The sequence below is a fragment of the Triturus cristatus genome, chromosome 6 (genome assembly GCF_964204655.1).
Source record: "Triturus cristatus chromosome 6, aTriCri1.1, whole genome shotgun sequence".
In the NCBI taxonomy this organism is placed as follows: Eukaryota; Metazoa; Chordata; class Amphibia; order Caudata; family Salamandridae; genus Triturus; species Triturus cristatus.
The window spans coordinates 362,647,176-362,673,708 of NC_140589.1; positions in this window are offsets into that span (position 1 = coordinate 362,647,176).

Sequence of the window (26,533 nt, forward strand, 5' to 3'; positions counted from 1 at the left end):
CCTTGAGTAGACTCTTTTCTATCTATGGCTCGGTCCCCACGCTTGTCCTGAGATTTAAAAGAATCTTGCTTCTTTTGGTCACTTTCATTACCATGGTTTTTCTGCTTAAACCTGGTATGAACCCATTTGTCTGCCTTCTTTCTCAATTATTGGGGAAAGGTCAGATCAGAGTCCACCTGGTACTGATGCAAAATGTGGTTCTAACAATTATTAGGGATCTGCTCCCTCATAATCAAATTGCACAATCCTTGGTAGTCCTGTACCTTGCTTCCATGAAGACAGCCTTCAAGTGCCCTAATAGCACTGTCTACAAAGTCTACCCAGTCCTGGGTGTGTGGCTTCTGGGTGTCTCTGAATGTAATCCTAAACTGTTCAGTGGTTAAGCCAAACCCATCTATAAGAGCATTCTTCAGTACTGGGTAATTGTCAGCATCTTCTTCTAAAACAGTGAGAAGTGTATCTCTAACTTTGTTAGCAAAGGAGAGCCACAAGATAGCTGCTACTCCTCTTGAGGGACCCTCTGATCTTTACAGGCCCTCTCCAAAGCAGTGATCTATTGATGGATATCATCCCGCTCCGGGTAAGGAGGGAATATCTTGTTCAGGTTTCTATGGTCAAAAGAAGTTTCTCTAACCCTAGGGTAGGCTTTCCTGTTTTCAGTTTCTATTTTTAGTAAGTTCCGGTGGTTTTTTTTCAGTGTTTTCAAGTGATTTCAATACCTTAAAAAACAGTGGTTATCAGTAGTTACACATTTTCGCACCATTAAAAATACAGAAACAGTGTTAATCCGGTGTTTATGGAACTTTTTGCTTTTATTATTGCTTGCTTTCTGCACTGATAGAGCACGGTATATAGACAGTGTAAGGATAGTGTATTTTGAGGTCCAAATAGATTGTTGCAAATTAAGCTTATTGTAGTACACCATACAATACTTCTTCAGTGAGTCTTTGGTCATGTGTGCTCGCTCTTTCCTTCCCATGTAAACTTCTGTGAAAAGGCCCTCTCAACATTGGCACTTGAGATGGGCAACGCCAAAACAGCCAGTACACACTTTGTTAACTCTGGCCACTGAAATAGCTTTCCATGGCAATACTGGTTCACTTGAAGATTGCGATTCTCAGGGCAGGTTCTGCAACATTTGCAATGATCTGGGCACTTATGCCCTCAAAGTTATTGAAGCGGTACCACCGTGAGGTTTCATTGACTTCAAATGCCATTGGTGGTGAAGGGACATTTCTATGCATCATTGCAAGCCATTTCTCATACATTGTGAAATAAACTTTCCTGAATTACTCTTCACCATTGCTTTGCTTACCAAGTGGCAAGCACTGTAACATGGAACATGTTGCAGTGCCAAAGTCACTAAAGGTGTCGCCCAGCCTACTCTCACGAGATGTTTCACATCTACACCAATAATGCTGAACACTTGGCAGACAAGAGTGTTTTCAGACTCTAGTTTTTGTAGTATGACCACTACAGCAGTTATGTTTTCATGTGAAAATCTAAGACTGCGGTAGAGTGTACTTTCTTCACATCACTATCAATATGTGACCAAAGATCCTCACATTTCTTGCCTTTGGCATCATCACTCAGCAAAAATTCTGTAAACGGTTGCCACATGGATAATATAGCAGTCTTAGCCCTTCGGACTGAGAACCATCAGCTAAGGGACACAGTTGGGATGACTCTTTCTTTGATGCCACACAATGCACAAAATTATAAATATTTGCATTTTAGTCCTTGTACATAAGAAAACAGTGCACCAGAATGGACTAAAAAGTCAATAGCCTTCCTCGTTAACTCTGAAAATTGTAAAGATGCTTTCAGCATACCATCTAACAAGTGGCAAGGATCTCTTACAGCGAAGGACTGCAGCTCAGGTATCAATTTTGACAGGTCATCACACAACTTTTTCATATATGTAGCTGAATCATTGCAAATACAAACAATATCATTCACTCCAATCTTTGTTGAACTTGGAAAGAACCTTTTTTTCAGAGCATTCCAAGTGACACTGCGTTCCATGTTTTCCAAAAGTCTGGTGTTGTGTTTTAACCACTATCCCAGATGCTTGGTGATAGTGCCCTTTTCACATATACTTGTCACTATACCTTACATTTAATGTTTAAAGCCTGAGGTATTGGCAATTTGCCTACTATCAATACTGACTCACTAGAAACTGGGGGCTGATGTATTAAGGGTTTTTACCCATTCTCTGTGGGTAAATGTGATGACAGATATTAGGAAAGATTCTTGTGAAACTAGCCATTTTACCTATCAGTGAAAGAATCAAACGCAGCCAAAATATCAAATATGATTGCAATATTTCCTGATTCTCATTAAACAAGACCTAAAATACGCTTCTAAACCATGCATCTTTAGACCAAAGACCACAAAACTGAAAAAAACAAAAGGAAGAAGAAACAGTATTTTAGTGGCATTCCTAAACAACAAAACTCAAGCAGAATAATGCTAGCCCAGACTTTCTTACTGCTAGCTTGTATAACAAAGTTACATTGTATTGGCCCCATCAGGAAGAAAAGAAATGACTCTTTCACTCTCTTTTTCCTTTCTTTGAATTGCATTTAGTTTGTGGTTGTGCAGATGTTTTTTCAGTGCTTATATGTTTTCACTGGTGGGGGCTATTTCTCTTTCAGTGGGGTTTTATCAGTTATTATAGGTTTAAACCTAAAGCCGGACAGCCTACCCTAGGGACACTGTAGCTTTCTGGATTTCTAGGGACTCTTTGTCAAGGGCCAAATGTTCTTGCCTGAGCCTAAATCTAGCTTTCCCTCTTACTAGATATAGAGTCCCTATAAAATGTCCTGAAGTATTCTCTAGAGGATGATCTAGACCTCCTTGGTCTACTCTGAACCCTTCCAGGAGGAACAAAAGGAGACCCACTTCTGGGGGCACCCTCTGTGCCATCTTCAGCATCCTCAGGGGGATCTGAGGTATCCAGGTGAGATTCATGAGACTCCTCCTGGTCAGGGTCAGAATTAAGATCAATCAGGGGGTTCCCTGCAGACCCATCTTCTGTCCCTGGCCCACCCACTTTGTCCTGCTCCTCTGACCCACTAGCTTTCTGTTGGTCATCCAACAGTAACACCTCTAGTGTTGAGTGTTAGGTCCTTTCCCTGTCTTAAACTTCCTATAGGACCACGGGGCCCTCAGTTCCTGGAAAGTGAGGTCACTGTATCTAGAAGGCAGAGAGCCACTGGCATCTCCTTTAGAATACATACTAGGTGTAGTGAGGTGTTGCACCTACCTAACCTAGCGGGAACTAAAATATCCGAGGTTAGAGAAAGGGTTGTGTTAGACCCTTAACTACCCACCCCTAAATTCAGTAGAACATACTTATTCTAAGCTTGTATTATATGTGCCTAATATTAGTGATTGTTTTTCAATTAATCCAGACAAAGATTATCTGGTAAAACAATGCAGGCTTGAATCCCAACCGCTGCACACCAATGTGAGAGGCTGACTCAGGATATTATGTACACGTATGTAAGTGGACACCTTGCACTGATCCAGACAACCCTTACGGTGATTTTAGTGATCCATCTTAGACAACCTTAGAAAGCTCTCTAAGTGGCAGATGTGGAGACCAGCATTCAGACTTACTCCAGAAGGAGTGTAAAGCATCTTGTTGTACCAGAACACAATCTTATAGGTAGAGATTATGTGAAAAAGAACCACACATTGTAGTTATAAAAATATGTATTCACTATAAGACACTCACTAACACATACAGATATCTCCTATCTAGAGATATATACAATATGCATAATACTTTGCAATAGAAATAGGTAAGTAGCACGGAATACACAGTGGTTCCCAGTGGGAGACCAAACCATATACTAAAATAGTAGTATGCGAACCACGACTCGAGTCAAAACAATAGTCAGAGGATGATAGAAGTGTCAAAGACCCAAGGAACCACCCGAGGTGAGTATCTAGGAGCCCCACAAAGGTTGTGGGCAGTGTAGGAACACACCCCTGTTCTCCGTATAAATCAATGTGTAAGTCACAGTTGCAATTTCAAAGGAAGATGACCCTTCCCACTGCACCTTAAAGAACTCCTGTGGAAGACAAGAGGTTGGAGAGCCACCCAACCCGTGAATACCTTGGGAACCAGGATACCTGCACCAGGGGAGCCGGGTGCATAGGTGTGAAGATGAAAGAGACCGGTGGAACCCAAAGAGTGGTTCAAGATGTGAGAGCCTGCAAGCAGAGGGGACAGAGTCTATGCCACTCTGGAGTGGCCAGGAGGTATGGAAAACGAATGCCCACCAATGTCGGGTGTTGCAGGAGAGCTGACGGTGACTGCAGCTGTGTGGACCAAGTAATGCTGTAGCATCCAGGAGATGTACTTGAGCTGTCCCACGTCAGATGTCAAGATTTGAGGGGTTGTTGTCCAGCGGGAGCACCAACAGGCCTTGGCAACTTCAACCAATGTAGGAGTAGGCACAGATGCAATGTCAGGATCAACAAGGTCCAGGAGACTCACCACAAGCAAGGGAGTCAGGGCATTCCTGAGCGATCGGAGGAGCCCAAAATAATTCAAATGTGACCCTCGACAGGACCCACAGGCTGGAGGCACTGGAGTCATCAGAGGGCCTCAAGCAGCTACCAAAGAGACAGGACCACAGTGCAAGCAATGTGGTGTGGTTTAAGATTCTGGTCAGTGAAGATGCTTGAGGTGAGGGCTATTTGGAGCCCGCAGATATAGGTGGAAGGAAGCCAACAAGCCTTTGCAACTGCAAATCAGTGAGGTGCACAGGGGTTCAGTTCTTGCGGCTCTGATGAGGGATACTGGCCTCAAGCTTGGTGAGAGGACAGGGCAGGCCTCAAGAGATATGGAGAACTACCACCTGTGTTGCTGAGGCTTTCGGAGTCTACAGGAGCCCAGGATCAGCAGACAGGTCAGCTTGGTTCCAGTGCCTGTAGATGCAGGGAAGGGATTCCTTTACTTGAAGTGAGATTCCTTCAGGTGTCTTGGATGTCCACAGGCACTGGACGGGTTCCTCTATGGAGCCAAGGCACAGACATTGCAGCAAACGAGCAGGGCAAAGAGATCAGGAGCAGCAGAAGTCTTCCCGGTTACAGCCTTGATGCCCAGAGGGAAGTCCAGTGAAGTCCAGAGTGCTCAGATGGTCGAAGTTGAAGTGTTGTCTGAATTGTATCATGTCCCATGTTGAATGTGGGGACTCTTCCATAGTTAAGTCCTCAAATACCATAAGGAAAGTGTTGGGGCGATACAGGGGTCCCTCCCTAAGGTTGGGCTGCAAAAGGGGAGGATACTGTCCTGTCTTTTGTCCAGTTTTCTACCAGATAGGGAGCCAACGGCTCCCTGAACTGGTTTGAGCTGGACTATGCATGGAGGGCACCAAATGTGCCCTGCACACAGACTATGTGGTGCTGGCAAGCAATCCCACCCTGCCCCAATACACTTAACCCTGCCTGGGAGGTGGTCATACCTCCCTGTGACAGGATACCAATTGTTCTGCCTTCCCTTGCTTGGCTCAGCAGCAGGAGAGCAGAATCATGTCTCTAAATGGCAGCAGCCATTTAGTGCTAGAAGACTAGTACCAGGAGCACTGAGGGCCTAACGGAGGGCCTTTACAGTGCTTGGAATCATACATCCCATGTGGGGTATGATTCCTAAATGTTTGATACCAAACATGACAGGGTTTGTTACAGCTGGTTTCAAGATGGTCTTCGCGTAATGACACAGTGCCCTTCTATATGTGATATGGCTGTCTCCCTTACAACCTGGGAGAATGGTCTCCAAAGGTTGTAGGGGTGTCATGCTCATGCAGGGGCACCCTCACACTTAGGAGCAAACACCATGCCTTCAGGATTGAAAATGCCTGCTGTAGGGGTGACTTATTAGTTTTAAGTGCAGTGACCTTAGATATAGGGAAACCTACATCTTTGTAAGTGGTGCTAGCACCACCTTACACAAGCTGCAATGGCAGGCCTGTAGAGACAGTTTGAATGGTCTCCCATAGGTGGCATAACACATCCGTCAGCCTATAGGGGACCTCTGGGGTACCTATGCCCTGGCTACCTTAGTACCATATACTAGAGACTGATAAGGGTACCCCAGTATCCAATCTGGGATGTACCTAAGTACTTACCATAGCAATTTTAAATGAGAAAGGAGAGAGACTTGGGTCCTACTTAGCAATATTCCAGTCAGACTAGTCAGAAACAGTATTAGATCAAACAAAAAGAGGGGCCAATCATAGAAGCAGATCCTACTTTTTTTACAATACCACTTGCCTTATTTTACACATTATATTAATGAAAACATAGATAAAAGGATGTCTTCACAACTGCGTAGTTTACTTGATGAATTAAGAAGTGACAGAAGGATTGTACATTTTGCTACTGGAATAAGAAAAATCATTGATGACTACTGGATCAGAAGTGTTCTCTCAAAATTTTCAGTAGGATGCTCAAGAATTTCTAATGGGAATGCTAGGACTATTAAATGAAGAAGATGTGAATATCAATGAATTATTTAGTTTGACTTATAAATGGACACATAACTGTGAAGATTGTGAATTTATGTCTAGTACTGAAATCAATTAAGAATGATTCCTCTACTTGACATTACTAGATTGTAAAGATGTGCCCTTTGAAAATTTAACTACAAATGCCCATCAAGATATGACCTGTCCAAACTGCGGATCAGAACTTAGGTCAACCTTATTTCAACAAAAGTATTGAAAATATGTCATAGTCATGCTACAATGATGCAGAGTGGATGTTACTACATTAGGAACTGAAATTATAAACTTTGAAGCTCGACAAATTTCCATCTAAAAAACTTTCACAACTATAGCAATCATATATCATCAAGGAGTTAAGATAACCCCTGAATACTACACAGTATATTTAAGATGAAAAACAGGATGGACAAAGTACAATGACATACACGTGTCATTCAAATCAAGACTACCTAAAAAGTTACCAAACTCATATCTGCTATTTTTAGAACCAAAGTTCTAAGAAGAATTTAGGGTAAGAAAACTTGGGATTGTGTTGACATATATATGGATTATGTGTTTCTGGGACATTATTCGGCCTATTAGGGATATTGTCTACAGCAAGCTTTTTACTGTGGGAAAGGAATTAATAAAACATTTGAGGACTACATTTTTTTACTCCAGATAAAAGTTATTGGAGCTTTAAGTTGCATGTGAAAAGACTCTTCATCACTAAAAAAAAGTCTGCTTTTGTTTTTGTTTCTGCTACAGCAACGTCTACATAGTACTATGTATTATATTTTTTGTACATAGACTAAGAACATTATAGTCATCATTTGACCTAACAGAGATGATGTTTACAAAAGGATTTCCAAAAATGACTGCTTCATAATTGTTATAAATTTTATTCCAGAAATAAAAATATCAGAAACAGTTTCAACATATAGTTGCTTCATTAAGGTAGTAACCTTAGGATTCCTCACTTTACTACTCCTAAATGCCTTTGGGAATACCAAAAGTCGTAAAGTTAGGATTTTGTCTCAGTTTAGTCGTAGCAACATTAGGAATCCTAACTTTACTACTCCTAAATGCGTTTTGTGAATATCCGAAGCCATAAAGTTAGTATTTTGTCTCAGATTACTTTTGTGAATTGGGCCCGAGAATACTGCAAGGACCCAAAGACAAAATCAACATTTGTGAGTCTTGCAACTGTTGTGAAAGGCTGTCATGCTCTGCTCACCAGCACTAACCACAATTCCACAGTCCACACAATAAGTGGCCATTTGGATGCATTTTGATGCCATATCTTGAGACTGTTATTGTACTTCAGAAGGCACTCTTTTTCTAGTTGTTGATTCACTTGCTAAAGATGTAGATGGACGTTTAGCCTCGCGTTGTCTCTTTGCAGCTTTTAATCAGTTGTTGTGGAACGTTTTCAGATGGTATAGCATTGAAGTTGTTCCACAAGAATATTTTTTATTTATACCTCTCAACAGCTTCTTCTGCGGCTGCAGTTTTGGATTCTCCAGAACTTCCATGCAATGCTGCTTTTCTTCTGTGGAGGTCCCTCATCTTCAGAATCTTCAGAATGTAGTTCCTGGACTTCCTGGATTTCCTGTTGTTGTTTGAGTTGCTACTTCTTTAAAAAAGTTGTTAAAATTGCAGCAGAAAATTTCAGACACCTTCTAAGTGCTCTCAGAGAATGAACCAGAAAGGTGTATGGGTGTGTTCTTCCCAATGTTATAGCTGAAAAGTGTATCATCCAGTCATATTTCTTTGTTTCCCAGTCACATGATCTTCGGGACGATCAGCATCATCACGAAGACAGGAAATTGAACAGAATGATATTTTGTTTGAGAAAAAGTAGTCAAACATAAATGTTAATCGACTGATATTAAACCCCAAATGTGTATCATACAATGTAACATGTATAAATATGTATTATAGACTTAACCAAGAACACACGTCCTTCGTGGCTACTGACGTCATTGCGACTCCCGGTACTGCCTCGATGACACAAAACACCGAATAAAAGGAATTTAATTGATAAAATTTTTCCCAAAGTTAGGGTTAAAGAGTATATCAATAAACAACTTGTGTCAAATATTAATTAAAATATGTCTGAGTATGTGTCCCAGAGTTTTAAAAAAAACACACGCACTTCACGACTACCGAAGATGCCGCAGTCTACAGAGTCACCGCGAATATATAAAACATCACAGTGAAGACGTTTTTTCACAAAACCATCACTCAAACTCAAATATAAACTCTACAAAGAAAGGAAGGTGCACTCTATCAAAAGTCATACAATACCAAAACTTGTGCTTCAGATAATTTTCCTAATGATATTGCCTCTCAGAGAACAGCTGCCATACTGATTGGGCGACACGCGTCGGAATATAGATACTTAATGGGGATTGTTTTCTTGAGTTTGTGATTACTAAATCACCGAGATATTTACGTATTGGATGTGTGTCTTATATTGATTAAGGTTTCGATCGCGGGTCTGATTTGTACCCGAATACCCTTTGGATTAAGGAGTTACACTCTATGTCCTGACGGCCTTTCCTGTGATTACCATTTGAAAGTGTATAATTGTATAGAATCACTTGTATTTATGAAGCTGAATAGATGACCGGACTCTTGATATATCGCCGCAAAAACACGTGTTCACCTTAGCTTGGTCTGTCTGAAAATAGTTGTAGCAAGCCCTGATGAAGTTCCTAAGGCACTAGGGAATGAAACGCGTTGGCTGTGTGCCTGTGTTTTATCAAGCATCTTCAAATAAAAAGAAGAAAATTATCTGAAGCACAAGTTTTGGTCTTGTATGACTTTTGATAAAGTGCACCTTCCTTTCTTTGTGGACTTTTATGTTAAACTAGTATCTTTCAACAGCAGATACTGGGAGATGTTGCACTCACTTTGATATATAGGATTAATGGAATTTAAGTGCTTGACCAAGGTCAGCTGTTGGTTGCTTTGTTGTTATTTCAAATATAAACTCTACCTTAATAAACAAATAGTGTCTGCTATTAAGTAAAATCTGTCTACATATCTGTTTAAGACTTACTCAAAAACATTCGCCTTTCAGCAACATCACGCGAGTGTTGCAATGTCGTTGCGAATATAAAAAATGTAAAGAAAAAAACCCCAAAGCTTATTAATCAACTGAAGTAAATACAAGCTTATAAAAATACACTTTATGATACCCATTTTAGATGGAATTTAAAAACCTTAAAAGTTCAATTCAAAATCATAGGCTACATGGATTTTATAGTTGGGAAATAGAATTTGAAAAACCTTTGAAATTCACTGAAAAAAACCAAAGGTTACAGGGACGTTATAGTTAGGATTAAGCATTTAAAAAACCTTAGAAATTCACTGAAAAAAACTAAGGTTACAGAGGTGTTATATTTAGGAAATAGAATTAAAAATCATTGGAAATTCTGTGAAAAAACTAAAGGTTACAGGGATGTTATAGTTAGCCTGATATTTCACTCATTCAAAACCAGAGAAATATATCAGTTACAGTTAGGTGAGCTAACTATAACTTGCGCTCCCGCACTGCACTGCTCATTATCTCACTTATTACATCACTCATGACATGGTCAGTGACAGCATTGATGACATCTGAAATGACATTACTGATGATTACTGATGATATCACTGATGACATCATCCATTGACGAGTGTTAAATATATATATATATATATATATATATATATATACATAAAACATAAAAAGTCAACAAATAAGAACATAAAAAAGACATTTACTAAAATAGAAAAAATAAAATAAAAAATAAAAAACATCCATACAAATATGTTATAATATCAAACAGGTAAACAAATAATATTATTATCTATATTTAAATAAATTCTAAAAAGTAGTAACATCTGTGAAAATATATACACTATTTCAGCTACAATGCGTACAACAGTAGGGAAAGCGTTGAACTCCAGAGGGTTAAAATGTACTATTCCCACTCCAGTCCTGTAACTGGCCTTATAGCTAGAGCGATCAACCTCTAAGCTAAGGAACCCGGTTTGAGTCTTGGCAGGGATGCTCAACATCCTGTGGTTCTGCGAAAAGCACTTAGGGGCACATGCATCAACAGAGACAATAGCGATTCGTTAACTGCGATTATTAAGGAATCGTAATTAAAGAATCGCTATTGCCTATGCATGTAAGAATTGCATAAAATTGTGCGATTCCTACAAATTCCATAATTGCGACTCGCAAATTGCGACTCGCAATTAAGGATTTTATTCCCATTCATTCCTATGGGCTCAGAGGGCCTTAGGAATGAATGGGAATTGCATGCACAATTTGAGAGTACCAATAGGTACTCGCAAATTGCGCATGCAATTTCAAGGGTGGAAGGGTTCCAAAAGGATACCCTGTTGCACCAATGAAATTAAAATGTAACCACATGTTGCGCACACACATGCATCAAGGGCATGTGTGAGTGTAACATGTGACTTTGAAAAATGCACTTAAGTGCATTTTTCAAAGAAATCGAAAAATAGCATCAACTATAGATTGATGGTAATTTGCGTTTCATATTAGCGAAATCGCTAATTTATTTTGTTTAATGCATTGTATTTAAGGAATCACAATTTGCGATTCCTTAAATGCAATCGCAATTTAAGTAATTGCAAATTTAGCGATTCCTTAAATAGCGATTTTTGCATTTGGGATGATGCATCCCAAATGTAAAAATACCGGTCGCAAATCTGTCCGTTTACGACTGGTTTTTATGTTGATGCATGGGGCCCTTACTCTCCCTGTGTCTAATGAATGTGTCCATCTGTAACTGATGTTCATATAAAGTGCTCTGATATCTTTGGGTCAAGTTGGCGCTATATAAAATTACAAAAACAAAAAATAAATAGGGAAAACTTTGGACAACAAGGGGTAAAATTTACTATTCCCATGCCATTCTGTGTAACAGGAGGGAAAGCGTTGCACTCCAGAGGGGTAAAATTGATTATTTCCTTTCCAGTCCGTGCAATAGTAGGGAAAGCATTGGATGTTGGAGGGGCAGAATTTTCTATTCTCACTCCAATCTAAGCAACAGTAGAAATAGCGTTGCACTCCAGAGGGTTAAAATTTTCTATTCCCACTCCAGTCTGTGCAATAGTAGTTAAAGTGATGGACGCCAAAGGGATAAAGTTTACTATTCCCACTCCGTCTGTGCAACAGTAAGGAAAGCATTGGACTCCAGAAGGGGTAACATTTACTATTTCCAATCCACTCTGTGCAGCATTAGAGAAAGTAGTTCTCTTCAAACACTAACATATTTTAATAACTCTATTAATTGGCCAAAAACATAAAACTCTAAATACAGAAATTATATATATAAATGCAAAAGACAAACACATTTCATATTTATTATAATCTTTAAAAATTAATATCAATTGAAACAAATCATCTTAATTTAATTCCCACACTATACTCTCACAAACCTAGCAGGCAACAATTAAAATATCATTAAAATGAAAAAAGTAAAACACAATTAGCATATTGAGTAATCGAAAAAACAATGATCAACAAATGGATAATGAAATTGCAAATTTATCGTTACTCACATGACTTCCCACCTTCTCCCCTACATTCACACACAATATTTAAGATAAAAAAATACATCATAAGAAAAATATGTATTAAACAATTTACACAATTATAAATACATTAAATATGTCAATGAAAAGTTATAATGAATTGGTAATTAATTATTACTTAATTAATTTCCCACCCTAAATCCCCACAAACCCAACAACCAGCACCTAAAATATAATAATTACAGAATGTATTATTAATACAATGTACAATGTATTATTAATTATTGATTATTATCAATCAATTATTACTTAATTAACTTCCCATCCTATACCCCTACAAACTCAGCAACATGCACCTAAAATATAACCTTAAAATATGACAATGACACAATTTACATAATTAATTAGCATTTAAATAATTAATATTAATTAATAATTAATATTAATTAATCATTAATTATTACTTAATTATACTTCAACAAATCAGCATTTGTATAGTGCAGCACTGTCACTCCTGGGGTATCTGGGCACTGTGAATGTGATGTTAGAATGAAGGTCAAAAAGGTGTTGAAGGAAGCAAAATAAAGGTCAGAATTGCGCAGAAAGAGGCAAAATACAGGTCAGAAATGTGCACAAAAAGGCAAAATAAAGGTCAGTAATGAGAAGGAGAGGGAGAATAAAGGTCAGAAACTAGCAGAAAGAGGCACAGTAAAGGTCAGGAAAGAGCAGAAAGAGGCAAAATAATGGTCAGAAACAAGCAGAAAGAGGCAAATTAATGGGCAGAATGAGCAGGAAAAGGCAAAGACAAAATAGAGGGCTGGAGCGAGCAGAAAAAAAGGCAGAAAAATAAGCAGAGGAGGCACAAAGCTCAAGGAAGCACAGGGTAGCGGACTGCTGGCAAGCTGGACTGGAGGACTATCACAGGAAGGTCTGACACGGGAACGTCCTACCTTGTACACCTGCAAACCTCACAACTCGCTATGACACCATGAATTACTATTAACAATTAAATTAAAATGATAAATAACTTAAAATTACAAACTATTTAAATTAACCACAATTATACAATGTATAACATACACAGTTACATATGAATTAAAGCACATAGAGATGATTTAAAAACAATATTTTTTACAAGTATATTATTAAAAACTATACGAACAAAGATTGTTTTGACAATATTAACAAAACAGATATTTTTGAAAATGATATGTCTTACCTAAAAAAGCGATATTTTTGTCAACAATATTTCTGCATCACAATATTTATGTTGTCAGGATATTAATAACTTAATATTTATGCAGCTCGATATTGCAAATCCAATATTTTGTCTGATTATTAGAAATCATGGGACCTGGACTGAGAGAAGGGACATTCTAGAACCATCTGTTGGGGGGGACATCAGAAGTTTCTTCCATTTCAAAGCTGGTGCCAGAGGCCTGCTATATACTTCAGTAAACTGTCCTGCTGTTCTAAGAGGACTGAACTGCTGCCAGAAGACTGCCATGTGCCCCTAGAGAACTACCCTGTGGCTGGAGGGAGACCTGATTTTCTGCTTAAACCCAGGACCAGCAGAGTGACTTCAAGGGCTAGTTTGCTGGCCTCCTGTTCAGCGACACATGGACACAAAAAAGCTCCAACAACTTTCAAAGTGCATCTTGACCCAGTCTGAAGTGAATCCTGAGCCTCCAAGTGTGCACCCACTCCTGGACCCTTGTAAGTGGTGCAAAATTTGCCCAACCAGCCAAACCCAAAACTTGGGACTAAAGGTTTTCTGACAAAAGTGCTCATGGAACTATGAGGAGACCGGGACATACCTGCTTGCAGATCCACCCAAGTTCATCACTTGTTGGCCTGACTTCAGGGTAACTCCTGCTGGATTCTTCTCCACTGCAGCAAATTCTGTTCAGCAACTCCTCCCTGGAAGAGTATCTGGTCTCCTAGAGCCCTTGTCAAACAAGGCCTGCAGCTTCACCCAGCTGTAGATTTTTGAAAAAAAGGAAGGGCCTAATCATCACTTTGGCAGTCCATAGGACCACCAAATCCTTGGTGGTGTGGTGGCTACTGCTGCACCAGCGGTCTGATCGCCGTGTTGCAACTTCAATGGTCGGACCGCCATGGGACCGCTGCAACCTCTGGGGATCCATGATCCCTTGGCTTTGGTATGGCAGTCTGGGGTAGCAATATACTGGTGATGCCACTGCAGCACTGCCAAGCAAATTATGACCTTCCTGGCCTCCACACTTTCCATGGCAGTGATCCCGCGATGAAAAGTGGGGAGGTCAAGTAAGGGGGGCCATACAGGGCCCCCTGTGCCCCTGTGAATAGGGGTGCTTGTAGAGTGGCACATTTCTAGATTTGGTGCTGCCTTGGTGCTGCAGTTCAAAGGCTCACATATGAGCCTTTTAACTACATCGCCATAGGACCTCTGAAATTACTCATAATCTGGCAGGTGGGTGGCGGTCGACTTTGGCAGTGTGGGACCAGGGCGCTGATGTGGCAGCCCACTCCCACACTGCCAAAGTCATAATCAGGCCCTAAGTCTTACCAAAGAAATCTTCACCGCAACTATGTTTAGTGGCTCCCTTGCAGCGACACCCCCTCCTCCTCTTCGGACACTGACAGCTGCTTTGCCCTGCTGAACTTTATCATCGCAAAACATTTTTTTAAAGTTTCGCCTGTGTCCGAAGTTAAGCAAAGACTAGGCTTAATCCATCTTTTGTATCCAGTATGGTAGGCCATAACTTTCGACTTTGCCCTGGTCTCACGTGACTAGATGTCTCCAGTTGGTGCTTTTAGACAATAGATTGTACTAAAAAGTTTAAAAATCATAAATCCGGTACTTCTAAGTGGATTTTTGTCATTTTGGCGCCAAATAATTTATTACATTTTACTCTATATTTTTAATTACTGTAGGATTTTTTTTTGTGTTGTCTTTTTTACTTTATTACTGTTTGAGTGCCTCATAAATACTTTACAGGTTGCCTTTAACTTAAACCTGACTGCTTTTGTGCCAAGCTACCAGAGGGCTAAATACAAGTTAATTTAGTTACTTTTGTGGGTCACTCTGACAAGGACTAATGCTGTTGCTTGAAAAGGACACAAGTGCATAAACACCCCTCAATCAACATCCTAATATTTAACACAATCCTTCAGTATAAGCACAGTGCACACCACCAACAATTTGGAAAATGTACATCACAAGTACTTGGTGGGTCAAAGCTGCTGCTCATTATGCTGGTCTGGACTTATCTCAGAGTCATCGTTCACACATTTATCCACTGTGCTACACAAAAACCTAGCTGACAATGCCTCATAAGATAAAAAAGGTATCACTATCACTGTTGCTAGCTCCTATCCCTATCAAATAGAAATCATGCTATTGCTGCTGTGGTATACAATATTCCTGATACTGCTGTGTAAGAAGTGTGTGCCACTGCTTGGGCTCATTATAAGCAAAATGAGATTTGGGTGTCTATTCCGATACTGTATATTTTTTTTCCGTATGACTCATATCCGTAATTTTTTCCGTACGAATCGTACAAGTCCCGTCCGACCCGTGAAGTACAATTCGTATGGGAAAAATACATACGGATCGGCCTGATCCGTACGAATCGGATCGGGAAAAGTTGTACGAGACGGACCCGGACACTTTTCCGTTCTAATTGTAAAAATACAGTCCGACCGTACAAGTACGATCCGGACCGGCTTTCCGATTTACGAATCGTACGGAAAATGTCCCGTACACGGGAATGACTTTACCTGCTACGAAGCGAACTTTGTATCCCGGGAAAAGTTGTTCCCTGGATACAAGTCGTACAGGGTACGAGTCGTACAGGCCCCCCCATGCATATGTACACACCTTACAACAACATGTATGTACGCACCGTACATACGCAATGTTGGGGTATGCACTGTACATACACAACGCATGGGGGTGTATGCCTGTATGACTCGTACCCCTGTACGACTCGTATGTACGACTCATACTCCTATACGACTCGTACCCCTGTGCAGCACGTACCCCTGTATGACTCGTACCACTGTATGACTCGTATGAACGACTTGTACCCCTGTACGACTCGTATGTACGGCTCGTACCCCTGTACGACTCATACCCCTGTACAGCTCGTACCCCTGTACGACTCGTACCCCTGTACCACTCGTACCCCTGGGAACATGTCGGAGTATGACTCGTACCGCGGAGAACGTTGTGTATGACCTTTTACGGCTGTTTTTGGTTCCCGTAAGAAAAGAGCCGTAGGGAGTGCGGTAGCGACGAATCGTACTTGCTGGGCCAGAAACCGCTACTTCAATACGTCCTGACAACGCGTACAGGCTGTTCCGGATCCGAATCGTTGTTTTTTTTTACCCGTACGGTCTTTTTTACGATTCGTACGGAAAGAGGCTTTCTGTACGAATCGTACTTCCTAGGTTGTAAGGAAAGTTTACTGGGTACGAGTCGTACGGAGAAAACGCTCCGTACAAGGATTCGTACAGCCTTTTTCCAGGATTGGAATCGGCCCCTAGGTAGGTGCATGACTTCAAATTCTGGATTACATCAAAACAGAGTTTATGATTGTCATGCGTCTATATGTGTTTTTTCTGAGATAGTTTTGTTCACCATTTGCATACCGATGGGTCTTTTGTTATCTGTAAGTATGAATCCTAGGGTTTCCATTAAGATATAGAAAATGATTGGTGAAAATGCGTTGTTGAGTCTGCAGATACAGTTCCCAAAGGTCCTCATTTATATGGTGGGGCCCATTCAGAGTAAAAAAAAAAATTAGAGTTCTCATTTTGTTTCCAACTTCGTTACATTTGTTTTTATTTTTTAAAACAAGACTGCCCTGTGGCAACCTTTACATGCTGTTTTACATTTGAAGTCTTTGTTTTGTTACTGCACACAGGTTTTGAGGCTGTTATCTTATTACTGTATTTTTCCACAGCTATCTTTACCATATGCTTCTTGTCTTGATGATTGTGATATGAAAAGATGACTCTCGTAGTAACTGGCCATACTACGTAGGGTAGAATTGAATAACATTATAATGTTATGTATTGTATCACTACAGTGTCAACGTTAGACATCCAGACCGGAAAAATAGGCTTGCAGCAGATAAGATTGTTGTGTGTTGTCTTCCACTGCACACCTTGTCCTCAGCATCTCCTTCTCTAAAACAAGAAAGCCAATGTCCCCAATTTCTCCAATTATCCTCCAGATGAAAGACACATAGGGCCTGATTATGTGTTTGGCAGTCCTTGGACCTCAAAAATCATGGTGGTGTGGCGGTGGTGCTTCGGCCACTGCCGCACTGGTAGTCCGACCGCCTTATTACAACTTAGGTGGCCAGATCGCCATTGAACCACTGAAACAGTCCATAACAGGCCGGAACTGCCTTTGATGCTCCCATTGCGATGTCCTTTTTCATAGGCACTGATGGGAGACTGACAAATCTCATAATCAGGCTGGTGGTGCTCACACGACTTTGGCAGTGTGGGAGAGGGGCAGCCCCACTCCCATGCCGCCAAAGTTATAACTGGGTCCATTGAGTTGATCCCTGAGGCCTGCCATGGGAGACAAATCAAACTCCAAGTTCCAGAAGGCATAGTTGGTAGTGAGGAAGATGAAATAGTCATTATTGTTTTGGGAGTGACACACAGGAAGTGCAAGTCACCTCTATTCAGCATGCTCCTGTACCACCATCACCAACGTCTATCATCTAAAAATGTCAACCAAGACAAGCATAAATAACCTGATTGTATTCACAGACTACCCTAGGAACAATCAAAAAAAGTAATTCAGGGTTTGGTCAATAAGCGTCTCTCCTCCCCTGTTTGGGATTATGTTCAGTTGGATCAAATGAGAAATACATATTAGATTACACAGTTTGCTGCTAATTTGCATCTTGGGATGACAAGTGGAAATCCTTGGTATCAGGGCCAATTGATCCATATGAGAAAGATAATCCCATTGCAACAGCAGAGCAAAAAGATGGATGTTTCTGAGCCGGAAGAACCTGAAATGATCTTGATGAAGATGTCATTATCAGCACAAGCAACCCTGTTCCTCAAAGTGCATTTAGTACCAACCACAAATTCTTCTTGACACAAGGACGTAGGGGGTATTGCAGTAACCAAAAAGCATTGAAACAGCCTGTCTCTGTGGAATTCACTTGAGGTTTTATTATCATCAATGTCAACTTAGTCATGAGAAAATTCATTATCGCGGCTACGTTCAGCAAGTGTACATTGTACCACTAAACCCATAACCTGGTACTTTAATTACTTTTGTACAATGAGAAACTAGCCAAATAGTGGCCAAATGGTGGCCCTTTACTTCTCACCTTTCTTGGGTATACAAGAGCTTTTAGAATCTGTTCAGGCCTTTTGTCCAAAATGGAAGGTTGCAAGTTTAACATATTCCTCCACTGTTGCTATTCCTCAGGTGCACCACGAATTGTTGGGATTGGTTGCTGATATAAAGAAGGAGAGCAAATCTACAGCCCCCCCATTTAAACAACAGACATGTAGTCTATTTGTAGATCTACATACTATACAAACATCATTGCCCACCAAGTCTCCTTCAACGGGGTTGAGCAAAGCCTAGCCTCTAGTAACACATCTACTGATGCTTTTGGAGATTTGAAGATGTAGCACTTGCATTGTTCTTCATTTACAAAGTACACACAGCCACCAACAGCATAATTCAATTCAATAGCAAAGTGTATGAAATGCAGGGGGTCTAATGATTTGATTTGTTTCCATGACAATGGCAGTAATATTGTTAAAGCCATGGCAGAGGGAGGATACTTCTAAGTACTTTGTTTAGCCCACTGTATCAATCTGATTGTGCAGAACTTCCTAAAAAGTTGTCCACAGCTTTCTGGTTACCTGTTGGAGAATTTGCACGCTTTTAGCCATTTCTATAAAGACAAAGGACAGTATTACACATGTGCCCTTGGGCGACAATGGGGATGTGTGCCCTCTTTGTGCACCCAAAGGCCACTTCGGAACTAAAGACGGGGCTGTAGGCGCTTGTACAGCCCCTTCTGTAGTACTGATAGTGCAGGTACACATGTAGCACCACCTCTATCATAAGAGGGAATTCTCTCATTTGCATGGTGTCACCCCATGCAAATGAGCAACAAGTGGTCCTAACGTTACTCCTTGGAGAGACCAAAGAGGTTAAGACTTTGGCAGCCGTGGACACGAGAGGAGCATTTTTCTTACAACCGAGCAGCACTAAGTAATATATTCCCCTTCGGAATATGCCACAATGAGTGTCCTACTCTCTTCTGCTTATATTGATTCTTCCATTCTGCCACGCATTTACACGGTGTACTTCTGAAGCAATTAAAAGCCACACTGTGTTGGATGTTACAGTTAACACTCCATGCACTCCGCGTGATTGTGGGAACTACCCAGTCACAGGAGTTGTGACCTTGCCTGCCACATCGGGCGCCAGCTACTGGTTGTCTCTTACACTCTCCCTTTTTGTCCTTATAAACACCCGCAAGTGGGGGTCCAAAGTTACTCCCTCTACACATTAAGTCGGGTTGAAACTTCAACATCCCTCTACCCAGGGCCTGGACTACGGTGTCTAAAAATGAATACCAAGAATTGTCTTGTGGACAGGCCCACGCACACTGGTATACCGTTCTCAGCATTATGGCAGGCAGTGTCCACTGTGAATTGTGATACTTTGTTTTTCAATAATTTTCCTTTGAATTCTCCTTCTCTCACTCACTTTACACATGAGCACCTCTTTCCCTGCACCCTGTCCTGGAGCACCTTTCATTGATACACTTCTGATATTGCAATGATTTTGCTATTTGTATAACAAGAAAATAAAAATAAAAATGAAATCCTCTACCCAGTGCAACCAGCAGCCCCCTACCCCCAGCGCATTGAGACCCTAATGAGTAATTAGCCGTGCTACACAAGCCCATTATTGATTGATTTATCATTAGTCATTTCACTTGATGTGGAAAAATGAGGCCTGATTTTAGGGCCTGATCAAAATGCTTTGACTTTTTCAAATTGAGCTAAGTCACTCAATTGTTATACTTGGTATATGCCAGAGCCACTGGAATTATGTGATTCTGTGGTCACAGTGTTTTCTGTATTATTATGGATTTGCCGTGTAATACATCATCTGCTGCATAATCATTAGATTTTAACAAAACAAATTGTTTTTAACTTAATCCGACTAATAGTTAATAAAAATGTAGCAGCACTTATTCCCATTTAGTGAAAGGCCCTTTGCGGAGGTTGACTGGTCATCTTTATGGTTGTTTATGACTGTATTGATTGTTAGGTGATGCCGTTGACTTTTGTTAGGAAATTTTGAATTTTGAGCCTAAGGAAGTTACTTCACAGGCTGTCTACTTTTGATGCCTTTGTCCAGTGAAGATTTTTATGTCCTGATGTGGTCACTTTTTTAAGCTCAGATTCTTCTGCCATGGCAAGGCTGCAGGCTGTAGCTGAACAGGGCTTCATGAGGTCAGATGGTTTTTCTGCAAGGTCCTACTGAATTGGATTTGCTGCTGAGGAAAAACTCAGAGCAAGGGTGTTAGAAATTGCGTTCTGTAGTTTGCAGAGGTAGGGACCCTTCTTCCTTGTCAGGATAAGGGGGATTCACTACTGAAATAACCTCTGCTCATCCCCTTGGTAGCTTGGCTCAAGCAGTCAGGCTTATCGCAGAGGCATTGTGTAAAGCTTTTGCACATAACCAACAGTAATACATTGAAAACACTACAAAAGGACACTACACCAGTTTAGAAAAATGTCCAATATTTTTATATATTCAAAACAAGACCAAAATGATAAGAATCCAACATACAGTACAAACAAATATATACTTTGCGAGATATCCTTTAGAATTGCAGAAATACCTAAAAAACACTGTTCTTCTGAGTCGGTAGCTTTGTCTGGGGCTACCGCAATTCTGAAAACAACAGAGTCCAACAGTTACAGCCAACTGCGTTGGGACAGGCCAGATAAAGCGTTGACAGACTAGTGAATAGTAACTTTTTTGCTGTGGCCGACAAGTTGGTGCGAGTCGGTCAGGGCAACCATCGCAGTTGTGTTGCAAAATGGATGCGTGCAGAGTGCGATGCACTCACAATGCGATGCAGGCAGCGGCTCAGTGACAATCATTCAGACAGTGTCGGTGAAACCAAAGCTTATCGTGCAGGGCTAGGCGGTGCTCAATGCGGTGCTGGCAGGTTGCGGTGCAGGTGACCGAGCCGGTTAGTGGAGCTGGAGTTGGTTGGCCCAGACTGCTGTATGAGACAAGGTTTGCGTTGTGAATCATATGACTGGTGCCCCCAGCCACGATGCAGTCAAGGGTGTCTAAGTCAGCAAGCAGCGATGGTGTTGGTGAGACCAGGGCGACGAAGTCAAGCGAGGTGGTGTGGAGTGCCATGCCCTCAGGACACAGTACAAGCAGCGGCTCGGTGGCGGCGGTGTTGGTCGTCTTCATCGGTGAGACCAGGGTTGCGGTGCGAGATGCGGCGGTGCCTTCTGAGGTGCCTTCAGCACACAGAGCCAGCGATGGAGTCGGTGATGGAGGTGGTTGCTTTTTCCTTCTCTGTGGCAACTGAAACAGTGGTTCCAGAAGGGATACTCAGAGGTTGGTGAAGTCTTTGCAGTCCCAGAGACTTCAGAACAGGAGGCAAGCTCTACTTCAAGCCATTGGAGCCACTCAGCACAAGTAAAGAAAGTTCAGTCCAATCCTTTCACTGCTCAAGGCAGAAGCAGCAACTGCAGGCCAACCCAACAAAGCAACAACACAACAAAGGGGCAGTACTCCTCCTGGCAGCTCTTCCAGCTCTACTTCTTGGCAGGGTCCTTGATTCCAGCGAGTTCTAAAGTTCTGGGGTCGGGCCCCAATATTTATACTCAAAATTCCTTTGTTCTCTGAGGCAGAGAGTGTCTGTGCTTAGTCCAAACCAGTTTGGTCCTCTCTGGCCCAGCTTCCTGGCAGGAAGTGGAGACAGCATTGTTCAAGGTAGACGAGGCCCATTCAGGTGCAAGGAAATGTCCTCCCACTCCTCTAAATGCAGCCCAGGTCTATTCATCTGAGCCCTGACTCATCCAGGAAAGACAGGACACACCTTGACCCCCCTAGTAGCTGTCTGAAGAGAATGCACATCCCCAGCCCTTGTCACTCCAAAGCCATACAGTCAATCCACAAACCCAGCAGAGGCCCAGAGGATGACTGAGCAAGAAAATACCTACTTTCTAAAAGTGGTAATTTCAAACACAGGACATAAAAATCATCTTTACTAAAAGATGCATTTTTACATTCTGAGTCCAGGCATACTAAACTCGATTTCCCTATCTTGTTCCATTGGAAAATTATGCTTATAAGATGTTATAAGTAAAACTCCCATTCTATCCTATGGGGCAGATAGCCCTTCCATAGTGAAAAATGAAATGCACTGTAATTCTCTACCAGGATATGCCACACACATCAGTACATATCCTACCTTTAACGTACAAAGCACCCTTCCCACAGGGGTACCTTGGGCCTACCTTAACTGTAAGAAAAAGGAAGATTAGGGCCCGGCAAGGAGGTGCACTTGCCAGGTCAACATGGCAGTTACAAACTGTGCACAGACACTGCAGTGGCAGGTCTGAGATATTTTTTCAGGGCTATTCATGTGGGTGGCACATTCAGTGCTGCAGGCCCACTAGTAACATTTGATTTACAGGCTCTGGCACACTCAGTGCACTTTATTAGGGGCTTACCAGTAAATCAAATTTGCCAATCATGGAAACACCAATCCACAATAACAATTTACAACATGAGCACTTGCACTTTAACACTGAACAGCAGTGAGAAAGTGCACATAGACACTAAACCTGCAAAAACAGTGTCAAAACTAGGAAGTCAGAAAGCAAAAAGACACGGGAAACACTCCAAAAGATGCCAAGTCTAACACAAGGGCAAATTAATTCTTCAACCCAGCGGCAATGCTCCCTAATCTGATCAGCTTGGCAAGTTTGGTCTGGTTATCTGGAGGTCTTCGAAGCTTAAAAGTTTCTAAATCCCAGGTTTCAGGAAATATTAGAAGGAGTACACTTTGACGCAGCCAAGGGTGCCAGGAACTTGGGGACACCACTTAGTATCATGTAGTTCTCATCTATATAGGATCTGTGCATTTAGACAACATAAACTAAGGGAATTGTGTAGAGCCTATGTGCCCATCCCAGAGGTGTGGTCAGGGAAATTAGCAACTCCTCCTCTGTCATCACTCTAAACTAGTACTGGGGACAGCACCTCTCCCACTGTTATTAGAGATTGCCTGACTAACAAGAAGAAGGGCCCAGCTAACATGTGTCAGCTAACATTTACCAGTGGCAGGCTAGGCCTATTTGATGTTAATCATGTTGCTCGTCACCGCCCAGGTGGTCATCCTGCCGGAGGAACACAAACACCACCACACACCCACGCCTTTGTCCTGCTCTGGGGGCAGTTTTCACATCTCACCAAGGGGCTCTTGCAAATGGCCCTCCAGAGGCTACAGGCAGGAGAAATTTAACTAGCTAAATGTACCTTTCCCTTCATAGTTTAAGATTCTATTGTATCATTAAATTGGATTTTGAGTAAGTCATAAAATAGAAATGATTAAATAACGTGAACAAGTATTTTCCAATGGAACAGCCATATTTGCGAAAGTGAAAAAAGTGTTTAGGGTTTTTTTCACTGCAAGGACATGTTTAACATTAAATCTTTGCATGACCTACCTTTAAATATCATGCACCCTGATTTATCGACAGTAAGGCCTATTTAGAGATGATTTATTAATATTTAAAGGGAAGGCTTAGGTCTGTCAAAAGAGTTATCTAGACTGGTCGAATATGAAGTTTAATACTTCAGCAGCCAAACTACAAATAGTAGGCTGCCAGTCATATTTGCACTGCCACTGTAGTGGGTGGCACAAGGGTTGCTGTAGTCCTCTAGTGACCTTTAAATTACAGGCCCTGGGTATGCTTTGTACCTTATACTCAGGACTTATAGGTAAGCTAAATATGCTATATAGGGTATGCCAATTTCATCATGGTGAAACAAGGAGCACTGGCACTTTACCACTGGTTAGCAGAGGTAAAGTACACAGAGTTCTACAGCCAGCAAAAAAGATAAGGGCAAAAACATGGGGGTACACTGCGTGAAAGATGGCCATTTTCTACAATAAGGCACATCTTTGGCTGCAAAACCAACACCAGTAGCATTATTAGAAATATCCTCTGCACTGGGCTGGTTTTTAGGAGTTTCATGAATTACCTCAAGTGCACAGATTGCGGAAACGCAGGAGCATGACAATAGAAAAAACATTACTGGAGTATGTGTATGACCCAACAAGATTCCCAGGGGAAACATGGCGGCCGCTTAGCGAATGGTCGCGGAAGCTCCTGATTGCGGTGGCAGAAAGAAATGCATCTAAACCTCCTGTGCTACACAATATTATTTACTCGGCGATGTGGGTGAGCGATTGAAGGTATCGAGTAAAGAAAAAGGAAAGGTGCTCGATTGCCAGCAACTGGAGGCTTTCTTCGGATCTCTTCGGCGTTTTCCGGGCTACCGGCTTCCATGGTGTCGGTCATCCGTTTGCTGCATTTTTGGCGGTGATCCGTTTCGGCGGGTCTTGTCGCTTTTTGTTTCTGTTTCCGCTCTGCTGCCTGGATGCTTGTTTGAGGTGGTGGTGGGCCCGGCGAGATATTGGGTGATACTGGGTAATAGGGGGTCGTCAGCCCTGGAGAATGGGGCGGGATTTCGTCTCCCTTTGAGCCTGGAACATCGGCGGGACCCACCGTTTCTGGACCCCTGCTGGGCGCGAGCTGCCAGAGAGTTCGGAAGAGGTAGGAAGGCTCTAATGCAACGGCCCAGCAGCGGAGGATCCCACAACTTGAAGTCAGGTACAAATGTTTTCATAAGGGGAAAAGGGAAGCAGGGCAGCTTAGACAAATTTGGAGAACATTTAAAAGTACACGAAGAAGGACAAACTGTACCTATGGAGAAAGCATTTAGAGAGAGGGAGGAGGAGGGTGTTGGGGCTGTCTCTAAAGAGGAGGTTGTAAAGGTGGTAAAGGAGGTCGGGTTAAATGGAAAGAATACACAAGGAGGACTTAGCCAAGCAAAGCCCCCCCCCCTGTTATAGGGGCAGTAAGAGTAATGGAGGAGCAGACTCGATATCGCTTGAGGAGTGGCATGAGCAAAAATTATATGAAAGGAGAACAGTGTCTCCCAGCTTTAAAATCAGGGGGGGAGGCACAGAAGAGTGGGTAACACCGAAAAAGAAGAGGAGATCTAAGGGGGGTCGAGAGACCCAGGTATTAAACCCCAAAAATAACCCCCTCCTTGAGAACATTTTTTAAGGTGGCCCCAAAAACATTGCTCCTAAAGAGCCCCACTGGAGGATCCCTTGACCCTAGATCCCTTGACCCTAGACTGCAAAAGAAGGAGGAGACAGGCAGTACTAGCTGCGCTAATAGATTTCAGGTCTTGGCAGGGCTTCCGAGCTCTTTTGACTATCAGAACCTTAATCTTGGGAAGATGGAAGAGACACAAATTGTACAACCTGTACAATCTGATTTATTGGCCCAATTGCAGGAAACGATTCCTAAGATACCATATGAGGCCCCTAATGAGGGGGGGTGTCTACCTGCAACCGAAGGGAGCCAAATTGAATTGCCACAAGTACAACTCCCGTCTCAAGTCTAGGAGTAATCAGTCGTAGATCTGATTTGTTTACTGACAACTGAGGTCAGAAATAGATTCGAAACATCAGAATCAAATCAGAAAGAAATACAGGCTGTTTGTGAAAACCTAGGGATAAAACTTGATGAGGTGGCAGAAAGAACCTCTCAATTGGAAATAGGGATGAAAGACCTGGTACATCAAGTGGAGGTTAATACTAAAGAGATCAGAGATCTTAAGACTAATGAGCAGCAGTTAAAGGATAAAATGGAGGCATTGGAAAACAACCAAAGAAGATGTAATCTCCGCTTGCTCAAAGTACCGGAAGGAGCTGAAGGGGAAGACATAAAACAATATGTGATACATCTGATCAAGGAAGGACTTCAGGTTAAATGCACAAAGGAGGAACTCTTGTTAGACATACAGAGAGTACATAGAGACCCATATAGGAAGATCGCTAGCAGGGCTAAACCAAGGAAGATCTTGGTAAACTTCCACACATATAGTCTAAAGGAAGAAATTCTTCTTAAGGCTTTGAAAAAATGCTCCTTGGTTGTAGATGGTATTAGTTATGAGATTAGGTCAGACATCTCACAACTAACAGCTACCAGGCAATGGGAGCTGGGAATGTTGATCGAACCTTTTAAAGCCCTGGGAGCCACTGCCCAATTAAAATTTCCTGCTAGCCTCCGAGTAATGTTTAATAATAAAACGCTGACTTTCCGGAGGGTTGAAAAAGCTGAAGAGTTTTTAAAATCTATAT